The sequence below is a fragment of the Peromyscus californicus genome, unplaced genomic scaffold (assembly GCF_007827085.1).
Source record: "Peromyscus californicus insignis strain IS unplaced genomic scaffold, ASM782708v3 Scaffold_11__1_contigs__length_118956290, whole genome shotgun sequence".
In the NCBI taxonomy this organism is placed as follows: Eukaryota; Metazoa; Chordata; class Mammalia; order Rodentia; family Cricetidae; genus Peromyscus; species Peromyscus californicus.
In genome coordinates, this window is record NW_026294402.1 from 98,491,781 (window position 1) to 98,518,780 (window position 27,000).

The 27,000-nt window shown below is 43.8% G+C and overlaps 1 long non-coding RNA gene across 1 annotated transcript in view; it reads right to left on the reverse strand.

The window, feature by feature from the left end:
* Positions 1 to 27,000, reverse strand: part of LOC128097910 (uncharacterized) — a 119,879-nt gene that overhangs the window by 63,206 nt on the left and 29,673 nt on the right. The window contains exon 2 of the long non-coding RNA XR_008214018.1: positions 15,961 to 16,076. This is a non-coding gene — a long non-coding RNA (uncharacterized LOC128097910). The remainder of the gene's footprint in view (positions 1 to 15,960; positions 16,077 to 27,000) is intronic.

Genomic DNA, 27,000 nt, shown 5'->3' on the forward strand with positions numbered 1-27,000 from the left:
GCGGAGATGGATACGTCTGACAGTTACCTTTTTATACAGTAAAGGACCCTGATCCATGGAATGGGATGCCCCAGTTGAGGGTAATCTTTCCATCTCAATTAAACTAATATGGAAAACCCCCTTGCTGGCACGCTTTATCTCTAAGGTGAGCCCTGGAATTCATTTAATAGTGAAGCAAATGTTTTTCAGCAAAGTTATAGTTAAACTTCACTGGTAACTTGCCTGGGTTTGGAATCTCTCTCAGGGATACACCTTTGGGTATGTCTGAGAGGTTGTTTCCTTAAAGATTTACCTAAGGAGGGAAGGAAGGAAGACCCACTCTGAATGTAGGAGATACAAATATATCCTACATTATGTTTATATAAGAGAGAATAAACATATTTAGTCTAGCTCCCTAAAAAAACAGATAAGTGTATGAGAATGGGATGCCTGGAACAGTGGCAGCCACTTTATAAAAAAAAATAAGATAACAAATAGAGTTTATTTAAAACACACACACACACACACACGAAAATGAGGAAAAAATGGGTCTTTGATCAAGGGGAGGTGAGACAATTGGAGAATTACTGTGGGGATGTAAAGAAATACAGCCCATATTTAGTTTCAGGCAGCCAGTATAGACTGTTTTAAGAACACGGAGACACGGGGACTGGATTGAACTTGAGCACATTTGAGATAGAGGAGGATGTTCTAAATTCTTCTCACTCATCTTTAACAAATCACATGGTACGTCTGGAAGGTGACAGCGCACACTGTTACTTGATGCCCAGTAAGGAGAGAAAGAACATAGGGTACCCAGGAGTCCCACGCTTTCCACAGCTGACCCTGGGACTGCTGGGAGACAGCTAGGAGAGCTGCTCCCAAGCCAAGGGCACCCAACTCTGAAGGAAGAAGGGCTGCTTACTCCTTGTTTGGGGCAGAAGGAGACCATCTCATACCACCCACAGATGCCCTCACCAGAGAGGCTGGTGACTGATCACATGACAGATACTTAAGATGAAATAGATCCAGAAACACAAGATGGGAGCCGGGTAAGAGTCCAGAGGGAACCACTGATGAAGAAGCATGCATCAAACTCTAAGGTTACCTTAAGCATCCCCGAGAGTTATTGGACCATAGAGAGGCAATCAAGCACATTCTAGAGCAACCAACGTGAATAGCATGGGCTCTTGATTCTCACTTATGACAGGGAAGAGTGATAGGGCTTTCCAAAACAGCTACGGATCTAATGGGTGGTTTGCGTTCCACCCCTGAAAATCACTGCTAGGGAAATAATAGAGGGCCCAGCATATCTGAGCCTATTTCAGCCAGGCAGTATGGAAAGGGGCCAAAGATATTAGAGAGAAAGTGACTTAGGATTTGAAAACAGCAGAAAAAAAATCAATAAGACAGAAATGGCTTAGTGGAAATAGGAGCCCTGAAGTATGGTTTAGAAAGCGAGGACTCTTGCCTCTTTCAAGACCAAATGTGTCACCCTGTGAAGATAAGTTTTCTGCGTCCGGGTCTTCTCAAGTTTTTAATAAGGGAATAGGTTTAAGTTATCTATGCAGAATGGGGCAAAATGGAATTTGATGTCTTTCTAAGAGAAGAAAGGAAAGAAAACATGGTACATTGAGCCCACTCAAATCTGCAGAGATCAAGATAGTCTGGGGGAGATAACAAGGCCAGGAGACAACCTTTCACCTCAAAACCAGGTCAGAGGTGAACCTGAGCAGAGCCCCAGTCAGGAAATGGCTTTGAGACCCTTGGCTAGGACTCATGGGTCCACTAAGCTGCACTTGAGTGGAACCATTGTTTTTAATCTGTCAGGGTAGCCTACCTGAGGCAATTAGACGGTTGTTCATGTCTCCCCAGGGCAAGTCATACAATAGTCATCAAAACAGAGACATTGACATTTTAAATGTTAACGTTAGTTGATACAAATTTAAGCTTACACAGTTATTATTTTTAAGACACAAATACTCCCAACCAGGAAATCCTAGTTCCCAACCCTCACGAAGAAGTTTTATACAAACATGCAAGATAGGAACTAATCCTGCTCACAGTTCTGCTGGGCATCAACATAGACGTTTTAGAATGATGTAAGGGACCCCTCTTAGCCCAGATGGGCTCAGTCCAGGGGCCTCAGGGGCCGGACAATCAGTGGTCACCTGAAACATGCTCTGAGCTAATGTCTTCCAAGTCAGTTGTCTGGCTTATGTAAGGAACGTGGAGCATGAACATGGGCATGTCAAAGCAAAGGCACATTTATTACGGAAAATTAAGAAAAACTGAGAAAGTCCCCAAAGGGTGGGACAGGTCCTAAGGGAGAGCTACCACTGGACAGTTCAATGAAGAAGTAATTTCTGTTGAGACCTGTTCATTTTCTGGGTGCACGTCAGGCCAAGCCAATGGGGGGGGGGGGTTTGACACTGTGCATGGCCCTCTGGCCCAACAGGGGAGATGATTCTGCACTGTTTGCCCAATTCGGGGGCAGTGCTGTGCACTGAAGCTCCACCCTGTCCATTTTTTCACTCGTTTTGTTTGCTGCTGGCCTTGGCACATGTTGCTGGCTCCCAACCTTGTCTTGTTTTGCTGGCTATTAATAAAACTATATTCTCTTTGTTCCCTAGTGACGTGATTGACTTGTTACCATGGGCTCTTGTCCTTACTGCCTATAGGGAGCTAATTCCTGCCTCAGCAGGACTCACAAGGCATGTCATAACTAACAGAGTGCAGCCTCTCTAACTCCACCATGTTCCCCACTTCCATCCCACCACAATGGACTCCAAACCATCCTCAAGGGCAGGTCTTCACATGTGCATAGGCTTTTCTGACTCCCAGGCAAGGTGACTGACCTTGTTCCGCTTCCATTGCTGTGATAAAATACCATGACCAAGAGCAGCTTGGTGGAGGAAGGGCTTTCTTTGGCTTACCATTCTAGGTCACCATACATTATTGTAGAGAAGTCAAGGCAGGAACTTAGAGCATCATGTCCACAGTCAAGACCAGAGAAAGACAAAGGTACCCATGCTATCTGCTTTCTTTCATCTAGCTCTCTCCTATCTTAAATAATGCAGGAACCCTGACTAGGGAATGGTGACACCCACAATCGACTGGGTCTTCCTACATCAATTAACAGTCAACACAATCCCCCATAGACATGTCCACAGGCCAACCTATCTAGACTCTCTACCCAGGTGATCCTAGGCTTTAGCAAGTTGACATTTACAACTAACCATCAAAGTGTCCATCTAACCTATCTTGACATACTATACCTTTAAGAATTGAGGGGATGCTGTTAATTATATAGAAAGTCCTGGATTATTCTAGAGCATCAGAGATACCCTGGTAACAGATCTTTCCCCCAGCTAAGTTGATTTTCTTACAGACTGAGGGCAAATGTCATCCTTTATATAAGACCCATCCTTTCATGGAGACCTAGACCTAGACTTCAAAAGAAGATGAACAAGAAGAGAGTAGGCAAACTTGATGGATGTGGAGGCAAACCTGGAATTCCAACACCCAGAATGTGGAGGCCAGAGGATTGCAAGTTTAAGGCTAACTTGGGACTATATAGCAAGTTTTAGGCTAGCCTGGGCTATGTGGCCAAACTTCCTCAAAAAAACTCAATGAGTTAATGAATGAGAAATTATAACTGATAAAGTTCTGAAGGAAACTTTAAAACTGAATCAAGCAATAGAGTGTCTGGCAACAGTGGCCAGGAAAACCTGCTTGAGGGGAGGTCATTTGGCCGAGTGTACTCAGCTGTGCCAAGACCTGAAGACAGAGTGGTCCTCCCAGATGATTGGTCTGGGCAGAGCCCACAGGGCCTGAGCTGTGGTCGATAGAAGAGACCCTGTGAACTAGGGAATCGGCTGGAGATTCTGATGGGTCACAGTCAGGGGAAGGAGACTCTGGGAGAAGATGAGTGAAGATGCATCCTAGAACAGAAGGAGGGAGTGGAGACTATGGGAATGACACTCTGGGGTAGACGGGTGGAACTGGAGGGCCTGACCCACAGGCTCATCTGTCAGCAAACAAATCTCCCTACAACTGCAGGATTGTAAAGAGAATCAGCAAGGCGACCTGGAATTCAAGAAATGTCACCTGATACAGAAAGAATCGGATGGAATTTGCTTTTAATTCACTGAGATTAATTTTTAGGAAATTTTTGGTTTTATTTATATGCACGTGTTATGTTCCTGCATGTGGAGGCCAACGGCTAGCCTCAGGTGTCATTCCTTGGATGCTATCCACCATGTCTTTCGAGACAGGGTTTCTTACTGGCATCGAGTTCACTGGCCAGTGAGTCCCAGGAATCCTCCTGTCTCCACCTCCCTAGCCCTGAGATGGTAGGTGCATGTGACCACGCCTGCTCAATTTTTTAACATGGATTTAGATGATCAAACTCAGGTCCTGAGGCTTACAAAGCAAGCTCTGTTACTGACTGAGCTATCTCCACAATCTGCTGAATCAAACTGTTCTCAGGCTGAATAAAGCTCATTGAAAGGGAGCTAACATGAGCCTGTAGAAAGGTGGTTCTCAGTCCGTGGGTCGCAACCCCACAAGGCTCACAGAGTAGATATACTGTATACCAGATACTTACATTATGATTCACAACAGTGGCAAAATTACAGTTACAAAGTAGCAACAAAGTAATTTTAAGGTGGGGGGTCACCACAATTTGAGAAACTGTATTAAAGGGTCACAGCATTAGGAAGGTTAAGGACCGCTGCTGTAGATAGAAGAGGTAGCCTGGTCTCTTGTGGTACCCGCTCTGCTCTGTCTCTCTGCGGAGATGCCCTGGGGTCTTAACTGTTTTACAGTTCTGTAAGGCTGGGCTCTGCATCGCATTCCTCTCAGCCAAGTAGTTGTCCTTTCTTCATCAATGCTATATTGATTTGTAATGGATAACAAACACTTAGAGATGCACTAACTCTTCAAGTCCTATAATTTTGTGCTTTTTCAAAGCCTTTTCCTCTCTCTCCTGCAATTTCCTGTTTTAAAATCTTATTTTAGTACTTGATGGGATTTTTTTTCTATTTATTAAATATAGCTGGTTCACTTACCTTTAAAAGAAGAGAAAATTTTTCGAAGATGAGCCGTTGGTAAGAAATGTTTTGGCAGCAAGTGACAGAGCCCTTCATTTCAGAGCCTTAAACCAAGAGGGACTTGTGTTTTGCCAGGGGACCAGAAGTCTTAAAACAGGGCTGGGCTAGCATCCATTTACTGGTCCACCAATGTCAGGACCAAGCTCTTGAGGGTGGAGAGAGGTGTACAGGGTGGTTCTTGGCCTTTGTCTCCGGGCCACAAAAATAACAGCTACAGCCATCTTCCCCTACCAAGGTACACAAAAAGAGAAAGCGGGGAAGAGACACAGGGTCTGTGCTGCCTTATCCAGAACTGTGTCAGGGTCTCCTTGGGCTGTAAGGCTTGTAGTTGTTTCTGCTTCTCAGCCTGCTTTACACACTTAGACTGGGAAGAGTGGAGGTTGGTATGGGAGTTGGGGGTGCCAATCTGTTGCAGCTGCCACAAAGACTGGAGAGAGGGTCTAGGAAACACATTTCTACTGAAGTCTTCCTTTAAAAAGAAAATCAACAGAAGAGACCATGAAAAGAGACCATCTTAAGCTACATCCCTTTTCTTCTCGATGCTCTGTGGGATCCTTCTCAGGGCCTCCCAATTTCAGCCTCTTCCTGATAGACCTCATCCTCCAACAGCCTTTGAGAGTCAGAGGGATCAACTAGGAAAATAAACCTAGTCTACTGCTGCAGTGGTTTGAATAAGAACAGCCCCCACTGGGCTCATAGGTTTGAATGCTTGGTTATTAGGGAATGACGCTACTTGAGAGGGATTAGGAGTTGTGACCTTGTTGGAGTAGGCGTGGCATTATGGGAGGAAGTGTGTCACTGGGGGGTGGGCTTTTGGGTTTGAAAAGCTCAAGCCAGGCCCAGTGTCTCTGTCTCTTCCTGCTGCCTGCTGATCCAGATGTGGAACTCTCAGCTACCTCTCCAGCACCATGTCTGCCAGTGCTCTGCCAGGCTTCCCACCATGGGGTCAATGGACTAGACCTCTGAAACTGTAAGCCAGCCCCAATTAAATGCATCCTTTTATAAGAGTTGCCATAGTTACAATGTCTCTTCACAACAATAGAAGACTAAGACAATTGCTGGCAGAGATTGGGTGCGTACAGGGTGATATGCATATGAGCCTCGCCTATTGCTAATGGCCAAGAGTGGCATTGTGTTCAGAAGACAGTATAGCTCTCTTTAATAACTTTTTGAAGAATGTTGGAGTTCAGTGCATGTTTATGGATCACCCATTTCAGTTCCTGTATGTGGAGAACTGGGTGTGTCTTATCTCTCACTCATCATATTCCTGTGTGGGGGCACTGAGGGAGGAGGACATTTCTCTTTTCTTTATTGTTACTGTTTTCTGTCTTGTGGTCTTGGATTATTTTCTCTGAGCATCCATATGGATATGCATGTGTGGAAACATGTGAAAGAATTAATCAAATCTTCATAGACAAGGGCAACATTACTCCAGCACCTTCCAGCCTCCTTCCCAAGCCATGAAAAGCACTACTCATACCCTGTTAAGAAGGAGGCATGTTGCAGGGGTTCTCTATCAAGAGTGCTGCTTACTTAACAACCACGTGCTTAATTATACATGTCTTTATCTAATGAATATTGATTAAATCTGCTTGCCAGATTCTGTGGGTGTTTTAAGAAACATGCAGACATAGTACCTGCCTGTGTTGAACTTATATTTGCCATGGGACAAGGCTCTCGAAATATTAACAGATGTAACTTTCTTCCTATACTCATGTTTTTCTTTCCTTACTTCCCACTTATGTGGCTAAGCTGTGATCGTGACCTGAGGAGAGAGCTGTAGTAAACAAAAAGGAGGGGCGGGCGGCGTTGGCGCATGCCTTTAATCCCAGCACTTGGGAGGCAGAGGCAGGCGGATCTCTGTGAGTTCGAGGCCAGCCTGGACTACAGAGTGAGTTCCAGGAAAGGCGCAAAGCTACACAGAGAAATCCTGTCTTGAAAAAAACAAACAAACAAAAAAAAGGAGGGATATTTTATGGGAACACACACAGCATCAGATGGGCTGGAGTGTAGCTCAGTGGTAGGACACAAGCTTAGCAAACACAAGGCCCTGGCTTCCATCCTCAGCCCTGCCCACAGAAGGGGAGTGATACCAGTCATAGATAAAATGTTAACAGGCAAAGGGCTTTAGTGTCATCCAGATCCTACTGGAGAAAATAAGATTCCCTGAGCTAAAAGGGAAAGATGGAATCCCCACAAAATATCAGTGAGGAACAAACCATAAGTAGACCATGAGTACAAGGTATTCCTCTGCCAAGGGTCAGGAAAATGTCCCTGAGTCTCCAGGGAGGACCCAGCAACTGGATATTATAATTGGGGCAAGACTTGCCTGATTGATGCATGTCTCGGTTCCCACCTACAAACTATGACGTTGCATTGAGGATTTGGAAGCTATATTCAGCTTATCCAGGCAAAGTGAGGTGGGCAATGTCCACCATGTCATAGATTGACCACCTGTGAACCACGGCTAAGTGCTTCCAAAGCACAGATGCTGGGAGTGAGCCTCCTCAACTAGCTCAGTCCTGATGAGTGCTTCGTGATCACTCTGCTTATGGTAGAAGATGCATCTAGAGGGTTGGCATCCAACTTAGAAGAAAAATGAATTATAATTTGTACAGGATGTCCTTACGGACTGAATGTTTGCCTCCCCCCAAATTCATAAGTTGAAAATACTGCCAACAAAACAGTGGTTGGGAGATGGGGCTTTGGGGAAGTAATTAGATGTCACTCCCAGCCTCCAGAACTGTGTGCAATAACTATTTGCTGTCTTGAAGGCACTCAATTTGCAGTGTTGTGTTACAGTTTCCCAGACAGACTGAGATATCGAATGACTAGCTCTATTTTTCAGGGCAATTAACCAGAAAGAATGGTATTTAAGGAATATGGCATATGAGGGTCTCTAGAGGCCTTAATACAAAACTTCTAACTATGTTACATATGATTAAAATCCTTCATCAGGAAACTCTGCCCTTCAGAGTTCAATGAAGGAGTCACACAGGGCTGAAAAATGGATCCCAGGATAAACCACACTTTGAGCTTTCAGAAAAAGAGACACACGGAAACAGAAGTGTGTCATCTGCAGGAACCAAAGGCTAACTGGTGTGAACCAGCATTGTGGTTCCCGAATGTTCTTCTGAGAGCAGAATGCTTTCAACTTTGATGGTGACAGTCCCCTCTGTGCACTCTCCCTCCCTAGTGGGGACCTGTGCTTTTCTCTTTATGTAATTTGCTCTTCCTAGGCCACTAAATGCCTTGTGATATTATACTTGATGGATCTCTTATTGGCAAGTTTCCATGAGTCAAAAGATAATTAGCTCAGCCTTCCAAGTATGTGAAAAAAGAGTGGACTATGAATCATTCATTAGAAACACTGACCAATTTCATGCTCCAACCTCCATGAAATTTGCTGAGGCTGTGTATGTGCCTGTGTACATGCTCATGCATGTGCAGGTGCTCAGGTATGTGTATGTATGTACATGCAGAGGCCAGAAGTTGATGCTGGTATCTTCCTCAATTGCTCTCCCCCTTGTTTTTTTAGACAGGGTCTCTCACTGACTCAGCTAGGCAAGCTTTCAGCAAACCCCAGAGTCCCTCCTTCTCCATCTACCCAGAATTGGGATTACAGGCATAGGCTGATGCACCCAGATTTTGCATGGGTGACAGGGCTCTTAACTCACGCTTGCATAGTGTACACTTTACCTACTGAGGTATCTCCCCAGCCCTGAGCAATTCTGCATCTTAAAGCTATGTACAACCAGCCATAAACTGAACAGTTCACACAGCTGACACTTTCTTCTTAGAATTCTGGAGGTTTAAGGTCTGGCCTCAGGGTGCTAACAGATTTCATGCCTGGTAAGACCTTTTCTAGGATACAAGCTGCTAGCTTCTCCTTGTAGCATCACATAGTAAACGATAGGGGAGCTACCTCGGCATCCTTCTTTAGTTAGTCCCCATTCACAATGCCTCCACCCTAAAAACCCCACCTCCAAATACCATCAGGAATTAGATTTCAACACATAAACATAAAAGTAAACATTTAGGCAGTAACAATAGAGAATCAACAAATGTTCGTGAGCTGTCTACTCAGTCAGGCATATTGCCAAATTCTGAGGATATAAAGAAGTTTGAGACCTAAGGGAACTGGTAATCTGCTCAGAGAGGAGACTGAGAGTCTTGCATTGAGCAAAAAGAAATCAGTGTGTGAAAAAAATGTGTGTGTGTGTGTGTGTGTGTGTGTGTGTGTGTGTGTGCATGTGGTGTGTGTGTATAAATTTGTTAGAAACAAAAGTTCTCAGCCCCCACCGAACCCCTCCTAAGTCAGACGTGGTTGGCAGACCTGGCCACCATCACATCCTTGTGGTTCTGATATGCATAGGTGTTTGGAGATCATTGCATTGGTTTAACAAAGCATTTCTTCCTCTAGCATAAATAGAAAAAGCAGGGAAAGGAAGGGAGGGAGGATAGGCCTGGTTTGGGAGAAAGTACTGTGATTCGTACCAAAAAATCAGTACAGAAGGGGAGGGGAGGGAAGGGAAGGGCAGGGGAGGGGAGGGGAGGGGGGAGGAGGGCAGGCAAGGGAAGGGGAGGAGAGGGCAGGGGAGAGGAGGGCAGGGGAGGGAAGGGGAGGAGAGGGCAGGGGAGAGGAGGGCAGGGGAGGGAAGGGGAAGGAAGTTGGCTCCAGACCACCTGTGGAGAGAATGGCCTATCCCAAAGACCAAGAATTAACTGTGTCACTCTTTGGCTCCCAGGGCCCAAGTCTATCTGCCATCTTCTGGCTGTAGGTCTAGGATTCTCTTCCAGAACCCAAACTGTGACAAATTGAAAAGTGCAGTTATTAAACACCTGCTTGCTCATCGCTGTGGGTTTAAGGACAGTTACAGAGGTCACATCTTAGCATATGGTCTATCTCTTCTTCGCTGAGGCTGGTGGCACCCTCGCTGCCACAGTAGTGTGCTGTGTCAGCACCAGCATGAGAATTTACTGAGCGCTATGTGGTGCCAGCCGGTCCATCTGAGGTTTCTGGCAAAGAGGAGCCTCAAGGGACTCTGGAGAAGGCATAGTTCTTCAAAACTTAAAGTTAGAAATAAAAGATGGGCTTAAACACCTGCAAAGTTTCCCTAATCAGAGTCTATCATAAATGAATGACCGGTTTATATTTGTCTTTGCTCCTAGAGTGACTGTTCTTCATTGACAGGCACAGACCTTCCATTTGACCCATAGTTCTACTCCTAGGCATATACCCTGGCAACACAGGTCACAGAAAGTCCTTCACAAATGCGCATGGCAGCACAATTCACAACAGCCCAAAGTAGGAACAGTACCAACATCCACTGTGCTGGCTAGCTTTTTGTCAACTTGACAAAAGCTAAAGAAAAGCTTCCATCAAATTGACCTATAGGCACATCTGTAGGTATTTTATTGATTAATGATTGATAGGAGAGGGCCTCACCCACTGGGGCAGTGCCATCTAGGGAAGGTGGTCCTGGGTTGAATAAGAAAGCAGTCTGAGCAAGCCATGGGGAGAAAGCCAGTAAATAGCACTCCTCCATGGTTCTGTTCTAGTTCCTGCCTCCAGGTTCCTGCCTAGAGGTTCCTGCCTCCAGGTTCCTGCCTCCAGGTTCCTGTCTCCAGGTTCCTGCCTCCAGTTCCTGCCCTGCCCTGACTTCCCATCAATGATGACCTCTAAACTGTGAGGTGAAATAAACTCTTTCATCTCTAAGTTGATTTTGGTCATGGTCTTTATCATAGCAGTAGAAAGGTAACTAAGGGACTGGAGAAATAGCTCAGTGGTTAAGAGTACCAGATGCCTCTTTCAGAGGATCCTGGTTCATTTCCCAGCACCTACATGGTGGCTCACAACCATCTACAACTCCAGTAGCAGGGAGTTTAATGCCCTCCTCTGGCTTGATGTACAAGGCACACACATGATGCCAACATACATACAGGTAAGACATCCATATACATGAAATATTTTTTTAAAAAAAAGAAGAGTGGCTAATACTCTGTCATTGATAAATGTTAACAAAATTGTTATGTGAGATAGTGGAAAGTGGAATGTTCTTCAGAGACAGAAAAGAATAAAGTATATATAAAATAGTTGAACCTTCAAAATACTGTTACCTTTAAAAAGGCAACAAAAGAGACTAAATACTTAAATACTATATGATTCCATGTCCATGGATATCTAAAATAGATTTTTATCAATTCATAAAAATCTGTGGAGACAGAAAGTAGATTCATGGATGAGAAGACTGGGATATTATTTGGCTATCTAAGGGTCTGAGGTTTCTTTTTGAGATGACGTAAATGTTCTGAAGTTAACCGTGGTGGCACTGCATATATCTGTATATACACTGGAGCCCAGTGAATTGCACAGTTTAAATGGATGAGTTTTTACAATCTATTAGTTATATCTCAATGCTTTAGTTACTTTTTTTATTGCTCTGACAATACATGTGACAATTGGCTTACAGTCTTAGTGGACACAGTTCATCATGGCAGAGAAAGCATTGCAACAGGAACATGAGGTGGCTGGTCACATGGCATCCACAATCAGGAAGCAGAGAGAGATGGATGATGGTACTCCACCTACATCCTCCTCCCAGCCCGTGGGATGGTCACATCCATATCCAAGTTGGGCGTTCCCTGAATAAGCTTCTCTGGAAATACTCTCACAGACAGGCCTAGCAGTTTGTCTCCTAGGTGACTGTAAATCCTGTCAAGTCGCCAATCAAGACTAACTATCACATTCAACAAACTATTAACACACACCAGCAGAACTTCTCTGCTGTTCCACATCCCCCTAGTCATGGCCAATGACCATCATTAAGACTGGAGGAGTTATGACTGTTGTGTGGGGAATGATACACAATCCTACCTCAATCATCATTTCAATACTCAAGCAATTTGGACACAGTGTAGATTGGCCATCAGATAATTATATTTTGTTTTTATTCAAATCTAACCTCCTAACAAATAATGGAAGCCAGCTTACTCTATATGCTTATAGCAAAAATGACCATTGCCAGTTAATGGCACATTACAAATTGAGCATAAGTCATAACATCTATGGAATGAGCAAATGTCTTTTTCAATTTTTCCTTTAATTCTTGAATTCATTAAACATAAATTATAAAAGTTATTGTGAATTTTTTTTAGAAAGAAGGGAGAAGAAAAGAAACTATCCCTTCTGAAGGTCATTTTTAAATCACACACACACACACACACACACACACACACACACACACACACACACACTTTGCAATCTTCTACTAAATTATTCATGTGAAAAGAAACAATCATCTAAGAACGTAAATTTCTGCAAGACTACAATGATGAGGCTTAATCGCCATCCTAAGTCAGGATTTGTGGAGCACATGAAGAATCTGCAGCAACTGTCCCTACCTACTCTACTTGCTCAGGCTTCAGGTAGGCCAGAGACATTCATTGTGAAAGAGTCCATGACTAATTTTTCCTTAATCAAATCAGAAATGTAAATTCCCTTCCCTGACAGCACAGAGAAAGAGGATATGATCTGCGTTATAGAAGACTCTGGATGCACGCATGAGAACATTCTATAAATCTGGGCCAAATAATATTTTAAGACATCAAGAGCGAGTAAGAATTTGTATTATATTTAACTGCACGTTACAGTAAAATAAAATTGCTAAGAAGTGAGAGCATAAATAGTTGATTCCTGTTAGTTTATTATATCCTTCCTATCAGGCTGCCCAGAAGTTACATCTTTAGAGATGTTCTTTGCATAATTTGAATATTTGAGGAGATGAAGGACTACATCAAGAAGATAGTATTTGGGGCGGGAGAGGTAGATAGCAGCACAGCCTGTATGATGCTTGCCACACAAGGACCTGAGTTTGATCCCCAGCACTCAGGAAAAAAGCCAGGCCAGGGGGCTCCAGTCTGTAATCCTATTTGTGGAGAGGCAGAGGCAGGATTCTGGGGACATGCTGGGCAGCTAGTCTAGCAGAGACAGTGAGCTCCAAGTTCAGGAAAAGATCCTATCTCACAAAATAAACTGGACAGTGACCTAAGATGATATGCAATGTTGACCTCTAGCCCCCACACACACATGCAAATGCATGTCCATAAGTACACACAAGCACAGACAAAAAAAGAAAGCCTAAAAATGTAGACTCTAACCTTATAAAAAACATAAGCAGGCAAAAAAAAATGTTAGTGTAACTTCAAGAACATATCCTAAGGGAGTTCCAGAGATACCAGAAGAGTCAAAAAAAAATAAATAAAGAGAAACTAAATTTCCCATACACTCTAGGACATTGATAATTTTCTATACAGCTAAATACACATCATCTATACTGTGGCCTAGTAATCTCACTCATAGGTATCTATCCAAAAGATTGAAGACACATATTCGTACAAAGACTTATATAAAACTAGGATATTTACATAGTGGAAGTGGTTTTCTGCAAAGACAGGATCCAACCCTGAGGGGTCTGCCTTCACAAGATAATCACATCCCCAATATCCACATCCTGGTCCCTATGCATCAGGAGTTAGCAGTCTACGAATGAACATTTCCAGAAACAGCGCCTTTACATTGAACCTTCTGCAAAGCTGACTGATTAGAACTTCAATTATTGTGAAGAAATTGGAATGTTACAAGTCCCGAGCCTAATTATAATTCCTCTCGAGCTATCTTTAGCCCCTTAATAACCATTTCTCACCCACCTCACTGTCTGGTCTAATATCAGTGTGGCTATCAGGGAAACTTTTTGAATATATTAGTTCTAGCAGACCTGTAGTTTTTATCAATGCAAAAGCTAAGATGCCACAGGGTGCCCAAGCATTGGCTCACACATCATTCTTGCTATGCCTACAAGGGTGTTCTGGAATGAGATGGATGATGGAGGGCTGCAGGTGTAGCTCCATGATGGAGCCTCTTCTAGATTAACATTTGACTCACTACAGCAGCTTGCTCCCCCTTATGGAGTTGAGACTCATCTAAGCTAAAAACAAAATACTGGTTTTTGAAGGGAACATTAATCAATAGAAGGCCGGAGTACCACAAAAGATTGATCTTTCTATGGGGGAAAAAAGAGCTCCGGCTGCCTGGCTGTCTTGATCTGGAGCTTCACTGAGGAGGTATCTCTCTGGGTCTCCAGCCTGCTTTGAACCTGGAACCATAACATTGATTCTCCTGAGTTTCTAGGTTGCCTGCTGTAGTTCTCTGAACTGATCATCATCAGCCTCCATAAGCCCAGTTTGTGTGTGTGTGTGTGTGTGTGTGTGTGTGTGTGTGTGTGTGTGTGTGTGCTCGTGCATTGGTATGTGTGAGTGCAGGCACACAGATGGAGGTCAAAGGTTAATCTTTGCCTTCCACCTTGGTTCAGAGGCTCTCTTGTTTTTGTTTCTGCATATACCAGACTGGCCCTTGAGCTTTCCCAACAATTCTCCTGTTTCTGCCTCCTGTCTCCCATAGGAAACTCTGGGCTTACAGATATGTGAAATGCTGCATCTGGCTTTTATATGGGCACTGTAGGTCTGAACTCAGGCCATCACAGACTTTCACAGAAAGCACTTTACCCCCCAAGCCATTGCCACAGCCAGAGCTGATTAATTTTTATAAATCTATATACGCCTCTGCATATGGTGCTGGTTCTGTGGGGAACTCTGACTACTACAGAGTTGCTGGTAAAGCAGGGTGAACCTAGGATAGGAAAAGGGGGCACCCAGGTAACCCTTCATGGGTTGGATGTGGACTTCCTGGTCCAGAGAAATGATGGGGTCACTTGAGACTTATGAATTTAGTTTATATAGTAATTGGATTTTAGATTCTGATTCATCTCCATTTTATACCCCAACCATTTTACAATTTTCATTCTCCATGGACCCCTGTCTCAAAAATCTGAAAATTCTGGGTGAGTTTTCCAAAAGCAAATCCAGGTTCATTCCTACTAAAAGCTTTCCAGAAATGGGCCTCTCCTAGGAAATCTCATTAGTCTGTTTACCACAAGGTCAATTGTCCACATGTTTATAAAAATAACATCAGACTGCTTCCTTCTTTTTCTTCTCAAGAGTGTTGTCCTAGCAACAGAGAGAACTGGACCACAGGTCAGCTGCTTGACTTCTGTCCACGCCCCAGGATTGACGTGAAGTGGTGTACTAAATAGCACCACCCACCCTGCCACGTAAAAGTTCTCGTAATCTCTAGCCACTGGTGGCTTTCCATGAGAGGTCTGGAAGGCACCTCTAAGCATGGCCATCCCACGGGTTGGGGAGTAGGGGTCACCATGCTAGTGGTGATTTAGGGACAAGAGCAAGGGATCCAGTGCCACACAAACAAAGAAGTGACTATTAGAATCTCTGTGAGAAATGTATTCACTAACCCAAGCTTATCCTGGAGTGTAACCTTTATTTCTCTGTGGTATATCTGAGGCTCAGAGTTCAATAACTTGTTCAAGGTCACTTTCTAGTATTTTATATAAACCATGCAGGGTACCATCTCTTTTATCTAACTTATTTCTTTCAGCATGATTTTTAAGATCTGTTCGTGTTGTTGGATTATTAACTGAGTAATCATTCAGCTTAAGGAATGATCCATTGCATGGGTATACCACAGCTTGTTAGCAGTTCACACACCCATTTACGTTTGGATGATTTACAGTGTGGGTTTGTTATAACTGAAGCTGCTGTGAATAGTCAGGTATACAATAAGATGGATAGCTTTTATTTTATTCTGTATTTGGTTTTAATGTGTGTAGCCTGTGGTCTTTCACCAATCCTGTAGCTCACTGACACAGCTAAGCTCTTGGATTGGCTGGGCTTACGAGTGCCGCCCAGTCCCCTCATCCAAAGTCCCCAGTGGCTAGAGATAGAAAGAACTCACATTCAGCAAGGATGGACTGTGGTCCACAGTGTGTCGCTTCGCGTCAATCCTGGTCATGGGCAGAAGACAAGCAGCTGTTCTGTGGTCCAGCTCACTCCTGTTGCTAGGACAACACTCTTGAGAGAAAAAAGAAACAAACAATTCGATGTCATTTCCTTATAACATGTCAATGACTGACCTTGTGGTAAATAGACTAATGAGATTTCCTAGGAGGGGCCTCTATGGATCCCAGTGAGCCCCAGGGATCCATTTGTCGTTGCCTCCTCAATGCTGGGATCACAATGTGTACTGCCACATCTATGCTGGGGACTCAACTCAAGTCGTTACACTTGCGTGGCAAGCCGTTTACTGAGTCACCCTCCCAAACCAGGGAGACATGGAAAACTTTGAGGGACAAACACCCGAAAGTGAACATGAGTGGTGTTTTGGGTTGTGAGTCCAGCCCTTAACAGCAGAGCCATCTCTCTAGCCCAACAAGTGGTGTTTTAAAAGAACCACATACATGAAGGATATTGTCTGTCCAGTTCCCCATGTTAGGTTACTGTTAGAAAAGACACATGATGTGTGCCCCTAGTTCATGTGGGTATTTGACTCAGTGCTTTGTCTTGTCTCTGCCTTTTGTTGTTTGTTTGTTTGTTTTAAAATTGGGTTTTGCTCTGTCACAAGACTACGCTTACCCCTAAGATCTTCCTGCCTAAGCCTCTCTTGCAGCTAATATTTGTAGGCCTCTTACATCATGCTGGGCTGGTCTTATTCTTTTTTTTTTTTTTTTTTTTTTTTTCGAGACAGGGTTTCTCTGTGTAGCTTTGCGCCTTTCCTGGAACTTGCTTTGGGACCAGGCTGGCCTGGAACTCACAGAGATCCGCCTGGCTCTGCCTCCCGAGTGCTGGGATTAAAGGCGTGCGCCACCACCGCCCGGCGCTGGTCTTATTCTTAAGAAACAATCTGGTCTACAGAGCGAGATCCAGGACAGCCAAGACTGTTACACAGAGAAACCCTGTCTCAAAAAACCGAGAGGGAGGTAGGGAAGGAGGGAGGGAGGGAGGGAGGGAGGGAGGGAGGGAGGGAGGGAGGGAGAGAGAGAGAGAGAGAGAGAGAGAGAGAGAGAGAGAGAAAACAAATTAATAGACCAAGTACAATATTTGACATCAGAAGACCACGTCAAGCTCTGGCACACATGTGTATAGTCTAAATGTGGTTTTTTTTTTGTTTTCATTTTTCTTCATTTCATAGTATCTGCCTGTGCTGGGGCAGAAAGTGGGACTGAGGCAGGAGGAAGACCTCTCAGACCTTAAGTTATTTCATCCCTTTTCAATCTAGAAGTTTCATCCAGAGCTTTTCGCTCAAGACAAAACAAGATAGAAAACATAGATCTACAACCAGCTAAGCATTGGTGTCCCTAATTATCTGCTTATCTCCACCCTAAAGTCCAAGGGGATACGAGTGAATAGAGGTGGTACTCTTTGCTCTCTATCAAGTATAATCTATGTCCTGAACAACACACAGATCAAGACAATTTCAAACAATGATGAGCAATTTTTGGACAAAAATAAATAACACAATATTGTGCTATTTCAGAATCGGAATCGCTAGGGAGGAGTTCCTGGGGGTGGTTTGTGGGGGGTGTTGGTTTTGTTTGTGTTTTTTTTTTACTATTAAATTAGCAGTCATTTACAGTTGTATCTTTTTTTTTAAGATTTATTTATATAGTGTTTTGTCTGCATGTATGCCTATTCACCAGAAGAGGGCACCAGATCTCATTATAGATGGCTGTATGCCAACATGTGGTTGCTGGGAATTGAACTCAGGACCTCTGGAAGAACAGCTAGCAGTCAGCGCTCTTAACCTCTGAGCCATCTCTCCAGCCCCAACAGTTATGTCTTAAGATAGGGCTCAATGAGCCAACTTACCTCTGCTGTCCAAACTTAAGGCAGACAAAAATTAAAATCTTAAGACAGGGATGATTCACATGGGATTGTGAATGCTCCTGGAGTGGGATGTTGAGAAATGAATCAGCAGAATGCTCTGGCAAGCAAATAAGGACTTCCAGGTTTTGTTTTGCTTTGTTTTTCCTTCTGGGGTTTTACTTTTTTATAAAATGGATCAAAATTAATTAATTCTCTTGGTTCCAGGAACATATGAACTGTTTCTTTATCCCAGGATAACTTCAGTAATAAAGACTTCCTGGTTAAATCCTCAGTGAAAATTGCAGAAGGAACCCTTCCACCTAACTCAGCCCACTAGACGAGGAAATGTCAAATAAATTCACCAGAAGAACAAATGGTCTAATCAATAAATGGACAAATGAACTGAACAGACAGTTCTCAAATGAAGTACAAACGACCAATAAATACATGAAAACGTGTTCGACATCCTTAGCCATGGGGGAACACAAATCAATACAACATTGAGATTCCATGTCATCCCAGTCAGAATGTCTGTCATCCAGAAAACAAGAGAACAATAAACACTCGTGAGGACTGGCAGCCAGGAGAGGAAGCTTTACACACTGCTGGAAGGATATAAACTAGTACAAGGATATAAACTAGTACATCCACTGTGGGAACGAGTACAGAGGCTCCTCAAAATGTGAACAGAATTACCATGTGATCTAGCGCTATCATCCTGGGTGTGCTGTTAAGCCTATCACAGACACCTTCATACCCACATTTATCACTCTGTGATTCCCCATGGCCAAGTCATGCCACCCGCCCAAGGCAGCTTGTGTGGAGAGGAATGCAGAATGTATCCACTGTTATAGATTCCATCTGAGATACCTCCTTCCCCAAAGGCCATGTGTTAAGGGCTTGGCCTGTGGTGTTACTGAGAGATGGGGTCACCGTTAGGAAGTGGGGCATAATAGGAATCAGGTCTTTATAGGCATACTCTCGGAGAGTTTGTTGAGACTCTGAGCCCTTCCCCTGCTTTCCAGTTCTGTGAGGTCCGTTACTCCACCCCTCACTCTCCACCATGATGTTCAGCCTCACCCAAGGCCAAAACAATGAGACTAAGTAACAACGAACTGAAATCCCTGATGCCCTTATCCAAAACTCTTTCTTTTGTTGGTTGTGTGTATGTGTGTGTGTGAATGTGTGTGTATGTGTGTGTGTGTGTGTGTGTGTGTGTGTGTGTGTGTGTGTGTGTGTGTGTGTATGCAGGTGTGCATGTGCATAGAGGCCATAGGACAGCTTCAGGTGGCATTGGAGTGCCATCTACCTTATTTTTGAGCTAGGATCTCTCATTGGCCTGGAACTAGCTCATTAGTCTAGGCTGTCTGACTGGCAAGCCCTAGGGACCTATTTCCCTGTCTGTCCCAATAGGATTGTTTGAATCTTAGATGGTCTTTTAATAAAAAACCCAGAGCCAGATATCAGGTGAAAGATCAGAGAAGCAGCACATTTCTTACCTCTACGAAACCCTCAGCCTAATGAGAGTGAGTTCCTGTTTCCTCACGCTTTATATCCCTTTCTCTGCCCTGCCATCACTCCCTGGGATTAAAGGCATGTGTGCTTCCCAAGCAAAGGCATGAGACCTCAAGTGCTGGGATTAAAGGTGTGTCCCACCACTGCCCGACCTCGGTCTAATCTAGTGGCTGGCTCTGTCCTCTGATCCTCAGGCAAGTTTATTAGGGTACACAATATAGTACCACACACACACACACACACACACACACACACACATACACACACACACACACACACACACAAACACACCTGGCACTGAGTACACCATACACCAGGTTTTCATACACAAGTCCTGGGGCTAGAACTCAGGTCCTCATGCTTGCACAGCACTTCACCAGCTGAGCCGTCTCCCCAGGCCAGCCTTTCCTCCCACCATTGATTGGCTCAGTGACAGTATCTGACGAGCACAGTGCTGACTGGGTCAGGGAACTTCAAGGAAGTCAGCCTTCGACTGATGCCAAAGAACTGAACTCCAGGATATAAACTCAAGGTGGGTTTCTGCCTGGGTTTATGGGAATTAAAGTGTCTCAGGACAGAGAGATACAGACAGTAGCCCCAAGAGGAGGCTAGTTCTAGATAGAAACCCAGAGTCTTTAAACCCAGTGTGTCTGAATCAAAATGCATAACTGTTTCATGAAAACCAGGCCCCCACCTTTCTATGTTCGCTAAGTCAACCAGTCCCCACCCTCCAGTCTCATAACCAGAACATTCACCCAATTCTCCTTCCCTCCATCCTTCGTGTGAGAAAAATGAGGCCGAGAGGCAGCTAGACTCAATCTCAACAGTCAAGATAGCTTTATTGGAAGAGTGAGGGGCCCCAACCTTTCTGCAGGATGAAGGTTGAACAGATTTAGATGGGCTAGGGACATGTACATGTGCATAGATAACTATCAGGAAGTTACAGCTATGTGTGTATGTGTGTGTGAGGGGGGGTGTGGTTTGACTGGGAACAAGTGGATTATTTTTCATACTCGGGCATATTGTCTCTGCAGATGGAGTGGAACAGTCAGGCTGGGGCGAAGTTACTCCTTATGGCTAGAGGCTATTGCCCAGTATAGCCTAACTCACTTCCTCGTGACCTGAGGCTATTACCCAACACTCCCTACTGGCTTTTCTTTTCTGCAGTGTTGGGGTAGCACCCAGGACCTAGTGTACCTTAGGAAAGCACTTCACCATGGAGCTTTATTCCCAGCCTACGTTTTTTTCCTTAGTTCTAATCAGTTCTCCCCATCTCTACAAGGAAGGATGCCACATCATGCCAGTCCTACTTTGTGTGGACTCAGAAGTATGGGCTCTCCACAAACCATGCTTGCCTCCTACAGTCTGTTTTCTACTTTATGTCCAGAGTGGGCGCCTTTCAAAAATGCAAATGAGGTCAAATCATGCCATGGTCAAAATCCTTTAAAGGCCTCCCTTTGTATCAGGATGCAGAGTAGATGCCTTACCACAGTTTACAAAGCCCGGATTGCTCCAGCCCCCCACCCCGACTCCAGCCTCCATGTTCCACTCTATCCATCCTTCAGCAATCTGTGCTATTGTGTTCTTAAAGTCCTTTGTACTCAGCTAAACTCCATCTGGCCTGCTGAGAGTGCCTTTCCACTCAGGAACTCTGTCTCAGCCTCTCTTCCAATGAAGTTTCACCTCTCAACATTTCCACGACCCCTTAAAACAGCACCACCAATTAAGAACCAAATGTTCAAACACATGAGCCTATGGGGGAACATTTCACATCCAAACTGTTACCTGATTCAGGGGTCACAGCCTGTGACCCAACGAGCCAGATTCAGCCACCAGTCCTCAGTAAGCCAATTAAAAGAGCCAAATTAATGGTGAAAAGTAGAAAAAGGAGATTTAGTCAATGTGGACAACATAGAGAAGAGAAGGAGACTCAGGGACTTCCCCAAGACCATCTTCAGGGGCCCTGACATGAGGATAAGATTTAAATAGAGCCGGGCGGTGGTGACTCACGCCTTTAATCCCAGCACTCGGGAGGCAGAGCCAGGCGGATCTCTGTGAGTTCGAGGCCAGCCTGGGCTACAGAGTGAATTCCAGGAAAGGCTCTGAAGCTACACAGAGAATCCCTTTGGGGGGGGGCGGGGAGATTTAAATAGAAAGCAAGAGGTCTGCATAGCTAATCAGTGCAGCCAAGGTGTGGACCCTGGCCACCACTGCCTCAGCTCCAAGTCTACACTGCAAGGTCATCAAACGAGCTGTGAATTTTTCTTCAGGAGACAAGCCCCCCCCCCCCCCCCCAGATGCCACCAGGGCTTCAGCCATTTCTTCTTCCAGTGGAAGATGGGGAAATTTTAATTTCTGGAGTTCATTCTTTCAATAGTCTGATAGGGAAATATGCCTTTAGGATATATCATCCCTGCCAGACAGGTGGGTTATAAAACCACAGCCCTTTTATTACTTCTGCTATTTCTTCTTAGATGCCAGCAGGACACGATGACTCTCTCTTCATTATCACCGGAAGCACAGGTCTCAAGAGATAGGAAACAGCCAAGCTCTGCTGAAAAGTAGATGAATTTCACATCTATGGGGGGCAGAAAAAGAGTCGGCGCCATCTTCCTGCGTCCAGTCTCTCTTCTGCAGGACTGGGATAAAGCAAATGCGTGGCTTAGTTGGCCGTGCAGCGCTGTCAGAGCTTGGGAACTGCCTGGTGAGCAGCCTAAACTTGGCTGCAGCTGGATGAGGTCCAGGATAACCAGGAAGGAGAGAAGGCTCCGGCCATTGTTAGAGGGATTTTCCCCCTCTCTGAGATATAAGGACAGTTTTAATGGCAGAACATTTTGAGATGCTTAGGATGTAAACACTTTGAAACTTAGGATAATGGAGAAAAAATCTTATTTTTATCATTATAGGTGAGGGATTAAAAAAAGAACTAAAGGTATTTTAAAGACCTCAAGGGATGGGGAGACGGGTGTTAAGGGTGAGTACAGCAAATTACAATAGTATAAGTGTAAAGAATCATAATGAACCCCATTATTTTGTACACTAAAAATTAAAGGGACCGAAACCAACAAAGACCTTATTAATAAAAGAATCATTTCTAGAAAAATACTTTAAGTAAGTGTAATGCACACACACACACACACACACACACACACATATATATGTATATATATTATGCTAGGCCAGAAACTCCCTTTGAAAAAATATCTATATTAACAACTCAAAAAGATAGAACAGGTAAGAATTATGTACTCTGGTTGCTTTAGTTCACTTGTATTCATGTTTTAGACCCAAACCTTCTACTTCTACCAAAGTTCCCAAATTAAATATGCAACTTTCAGATAATCCACAATAAATATTCATGATATCTATCTAGTCTGCTTTGCTTGTATGTGTGTGTACGTAAGTGTATATACATATATATATAATGTGTGTCATGTGTGTGTGGTTCCCTGTGCCTGTGTGCCTGGAGACCCAAAGAAGATATCAGGTGTCCTCTCTGTCACACTCCATTTCCTTGAGCTGGGGATCTGCCACTCAACCTGAAGCTAGTCTTTCACTGAACCTGAAAGTACCAGCAATCCTCCTGCCTCCACCCACAAGAGCACTGAAGTAAGTGTGTAGTCATGTTTGCCTTTTTAGGGGGATGCTGAGATTAGAATGTAGGTCCTCGTGCTTTCACAGAAAGTTCTCTTACCCAGCTCTCTGCTTTTGAAGTCAGTGTCCATTTATTTGTTTTAATTATGTCTGATCTTGTTACATGTTTTTAGAAATTCCAAAAGATCTTATACTAAAATATTAAAATAGAGGCATGATTTATAGAAAACACCCATGCATACACCCATGCATAGTCATCCTCACAGCTTAATAGATCACTTATAATACAAGAAAAGTCATTTCATGAATACTTGCTATGCTTGAGTCTCTCTGCTGAAGCTTTACTTTATGTTTTCTATTTCCTACTGTTAGGCAGCCTCAGAGGGATTTACAGGCTTGAATCCATTAAGGATGGGCCCATAGCCTGCTATGGACTCCACTTCCTGTTTTCCTGGTAACACAAGAAAAGGTAGAGACACAAGGGAAAGATACTTCCTCTCGGTTAAAAGAATCGAATCTACTTCTGGTCCTGGGTAGAAACAGGACATTTTAATCTTTGGAACATATTAAACACTTTGAAACCTAGGATAATGGAGAAAAATTCTTATTTTTATCTGTTCCAAAGATTAAAATGTTATACTACTGTCTCCTTCCTTAAGTGTTAATCTAACTGGGCCTGTCAATCACCTGACTAAGAGACCATTCCTCAGGGAATCTGATTCACCAGAAGACATACTAAGGCCATGGGAGGAATAATTATTCCCTTAATGAGAAGAAGTACCTGTCCTTCCAGAAGCCCTTCTTCTGAGGCAGTTCCTACAGAACAACTCTCTCTCTCTCTCTCTCTCTCTCTCTCTCTCTCTCTCTCTCTCTCTCTCCTCTCCTCTCCTTTGGCACATACCAGCTTTCTTCGACCCAAAGAGGCATGGTCACCTCCCTTCCTTTTCTCCATCTTCTTCCTCCCAGTAACTTGCTGACACCTAAATCTGGCTTTCCATGTTGTTTTTCTCTCAAAATGCAACAAAATGGTTCTCAAGTACTCCCTGAGATAATTTCTATTTATTTCATTAAATTTTATTTTTTAATGTGTGAGTGTGTTATTACATGTGGATGTCAGTGCACCACACGTGCTATAGCATGTATAGAAAACAGAGGACAACTCTACAGAGTCAGTTCTCTCTTTCCACCTTTATGTGGACTCTGTGGGATGAAACTGGGTTATTAGGCTTGTGAAGCAAATGCTTTACCCACTGAGCCATCTTGTTAGCTCTGGTTTTAAATTCTTTTGTCAACAAGACTAATAACCCCCAAAAGGAAACTCCTATTTCCTCCAGTAATATTAGGCTTGCGTTAGGGGCTAATCAGACCACATTTCCCTGCAGACTTATAGGTACTAGCAGGCACCCCACCTAGAATATGCCTGTAAGTCTTGAAAAGCTCCTTAGGACCCCAGACTTCATGAAGGAAACACTAAATACCCAAGGCGCTGTAGCTCTCTGTGTCTGTCTTAGAGTTTCTATTGCTGTGAAGAGACACCATGACCACAGCAACTCTTACACAGGAAAATCATTTAATTGGGGTGGCTTACATTTTCAGAAGTTTAGTCCATTATCATCATGGTGCAACATGATAGCATGCAGGCAGTCATGGTGCTGGAGAAGTAGCTGAGAGTCCTACATCTTGACTCAGAAGGCAACAGGAAGTAGTCTGAGTGTCACTGAGTGAAGCTTGAGAAAACGAGATTTCAAAGTCCATCCTCACAATGACACACTTCCTCCAACAAGGCCACACCTACTCCAAAAAAGCCACACCTCCTAATAATGCCACTCCCTATGAGCTTATGGGGTCCAATTACATTCAAACTACCACAGTTTCTCTCTGTCTTCAGCACCTGGTCCTCATAATTAATTTTGGGATCCCTGAGGCTATAGTGATAGCTAAATGGTCTGAGACTGTAAATTTATATATCCCCAAATTCGAAGAAAATGACAGTTATATGAAACTTCGAGACCTTGGATATCAAAAGGCTGAAGCACATCCCAGCCCACACAGTGAACCCCTGAGGTACCGTTCCTCCATACCTCTGCCACATCCTCTAGATTTCTTCTTCTCTTCCCCACAGTGCAAGACACTTCCTTGCTTCTTTCCTAAGGCCTTCAAGTAGGTTTCTTTACTTCCTATACTCCCTCTGGCATTAAAGAATTATTTGTGGCCCCAAGGGATGATCTGTGTGTCTATTGTATCTGAGACCTATTACCAACCACAACTTTGTGAAGAAGTTATTTCTACTCCATTTCTGTTCCTGCTCTATCATTTTTAAAAAAATAATTCTGACAAAATACTAAGACTTCAGAGTGCCAAAGAAATTGCTCAAGTTTGTATCCATTAAGGATAATAACCTTGCTTGAGTACAAGGTTAGTCTGAAATGGAACAATTATCATGTGAATAAACTAAATTGTTGATTGATTTTAGCCGAGTTGCTGAGGGCTTGGCTTTACCATTCAAATACGCACGGTGACCTAAAATAGGACTGAGAGAAGGAAATAACTACAGAACAAACAAGATGTTGATTAACACATCATCCTTTCCATCCCAAATAAGGATTTCCATTTTTTCCTCACTCATATAATTATAATTCAAAAGCTCAAAAAAGAACCCTGTAGAAAATACCAATTAATAGTTTTCTATGGATACATTTTAACTTGGTCTTCTGGTTAATGTTCTGGAGACATGTGGATTGGTTCCAGCAAAATGGTTTTTCTCCTGGTTGCTAAATTTCAGGCATTACAGAAGAGGAGGTAAGGATATAACCCAGCAAGGTGCCCTTGGTGTAAGCACAGGGACCTGTTCAGTGCCTCAGAACCCACAGAAAAGCCAAGTATGGCAGAGTGAAAAAAAAAAAAAAACTTCCCAGTCCAGAGAACAAAATCCCTCTGGCTGGATTGGAGACCTTATATTTCAGTTGGGATGGCCTAGAGAAGCCCCTAGGAAAGCAGGCTCACTGTAATCCATTCTAAAGAGATGGGCGGAATAATTAGTCCCTCAATGAGATACTATACTTTTCCTACCTGGAATCCTCACCCCCAGAGTAGTAGCCCTCTGGGCCTCAGGACTACAGCAATGCCAGCATCATGCAGCTTGTAAGCCTGCTGCTTGTGGTTGATATATTGTGCACCCCAATAAACTTATCTGGGGGTCAGAGAACAGAACAGCCATAATATTAAACATAGAGGTTAGGCAATGTGATAGGATTGGTTAATCCTATCACTTGGGAGGCAGAGACCCATCTGGATCTCTGTGAGTTCAAGGCCACACTGGAAACAGCCAGGTGGGGTAACGAGAGCCTTTAATCCCAGGAAATGATGGCAGAAAGCAGTAAGGTATATAAGGTGTGAGGACCAGGAACTAGAAGCTTTTGGCTGGTTAAGCTTTTAAGCAGCAGTTCAGCTGAGATCCATTTGGATGAGGACTCAGAAGCTTACAGTCTGAGGAAACAGGATCAGCTGAGGAAATGCTGAGGTGAGGAAGCTGTGGCTTGTTCTGCTTCTCTGATCTTCCAACATTCATCCCAATAACTGGCCTTAGGTTTGCTTTTATTAATAAGACTCCTTAAGATTCATGCTACAGCTGCTCTTCTGAATAGTTTAGAAAAACACAGCTTCTCCTTTTCTTCTTTCTATTTCTTCTCTAAGCATACTGTCCTTAACATGTTGGGCTTTCCCCCAACGTTATGGAGTTCCTTCCTCTTTCTCGAAAGTCCCGCTCCCCTCATGTGGCTGCCTGTCTGCCACGTATGACCTCCATGCCAGCTTAAATGGCATAGCCTTTTCCTTCTCTCCTCTATTCCCCTCCTCCAACTAACAGCTGAAGTTCATCTAGCCTGCCCTGGGATTTTTCTTTTCTTTTCTTATTATTTTTAAATTTTTATTATTTTGTGTGTATAGATGTTCGCTTGCATGTATATCTGTGCATGGTGTGCAGGGTGCATGCAGTGCCCATAGAGGCCAGAAGAGGGTGTCAAGT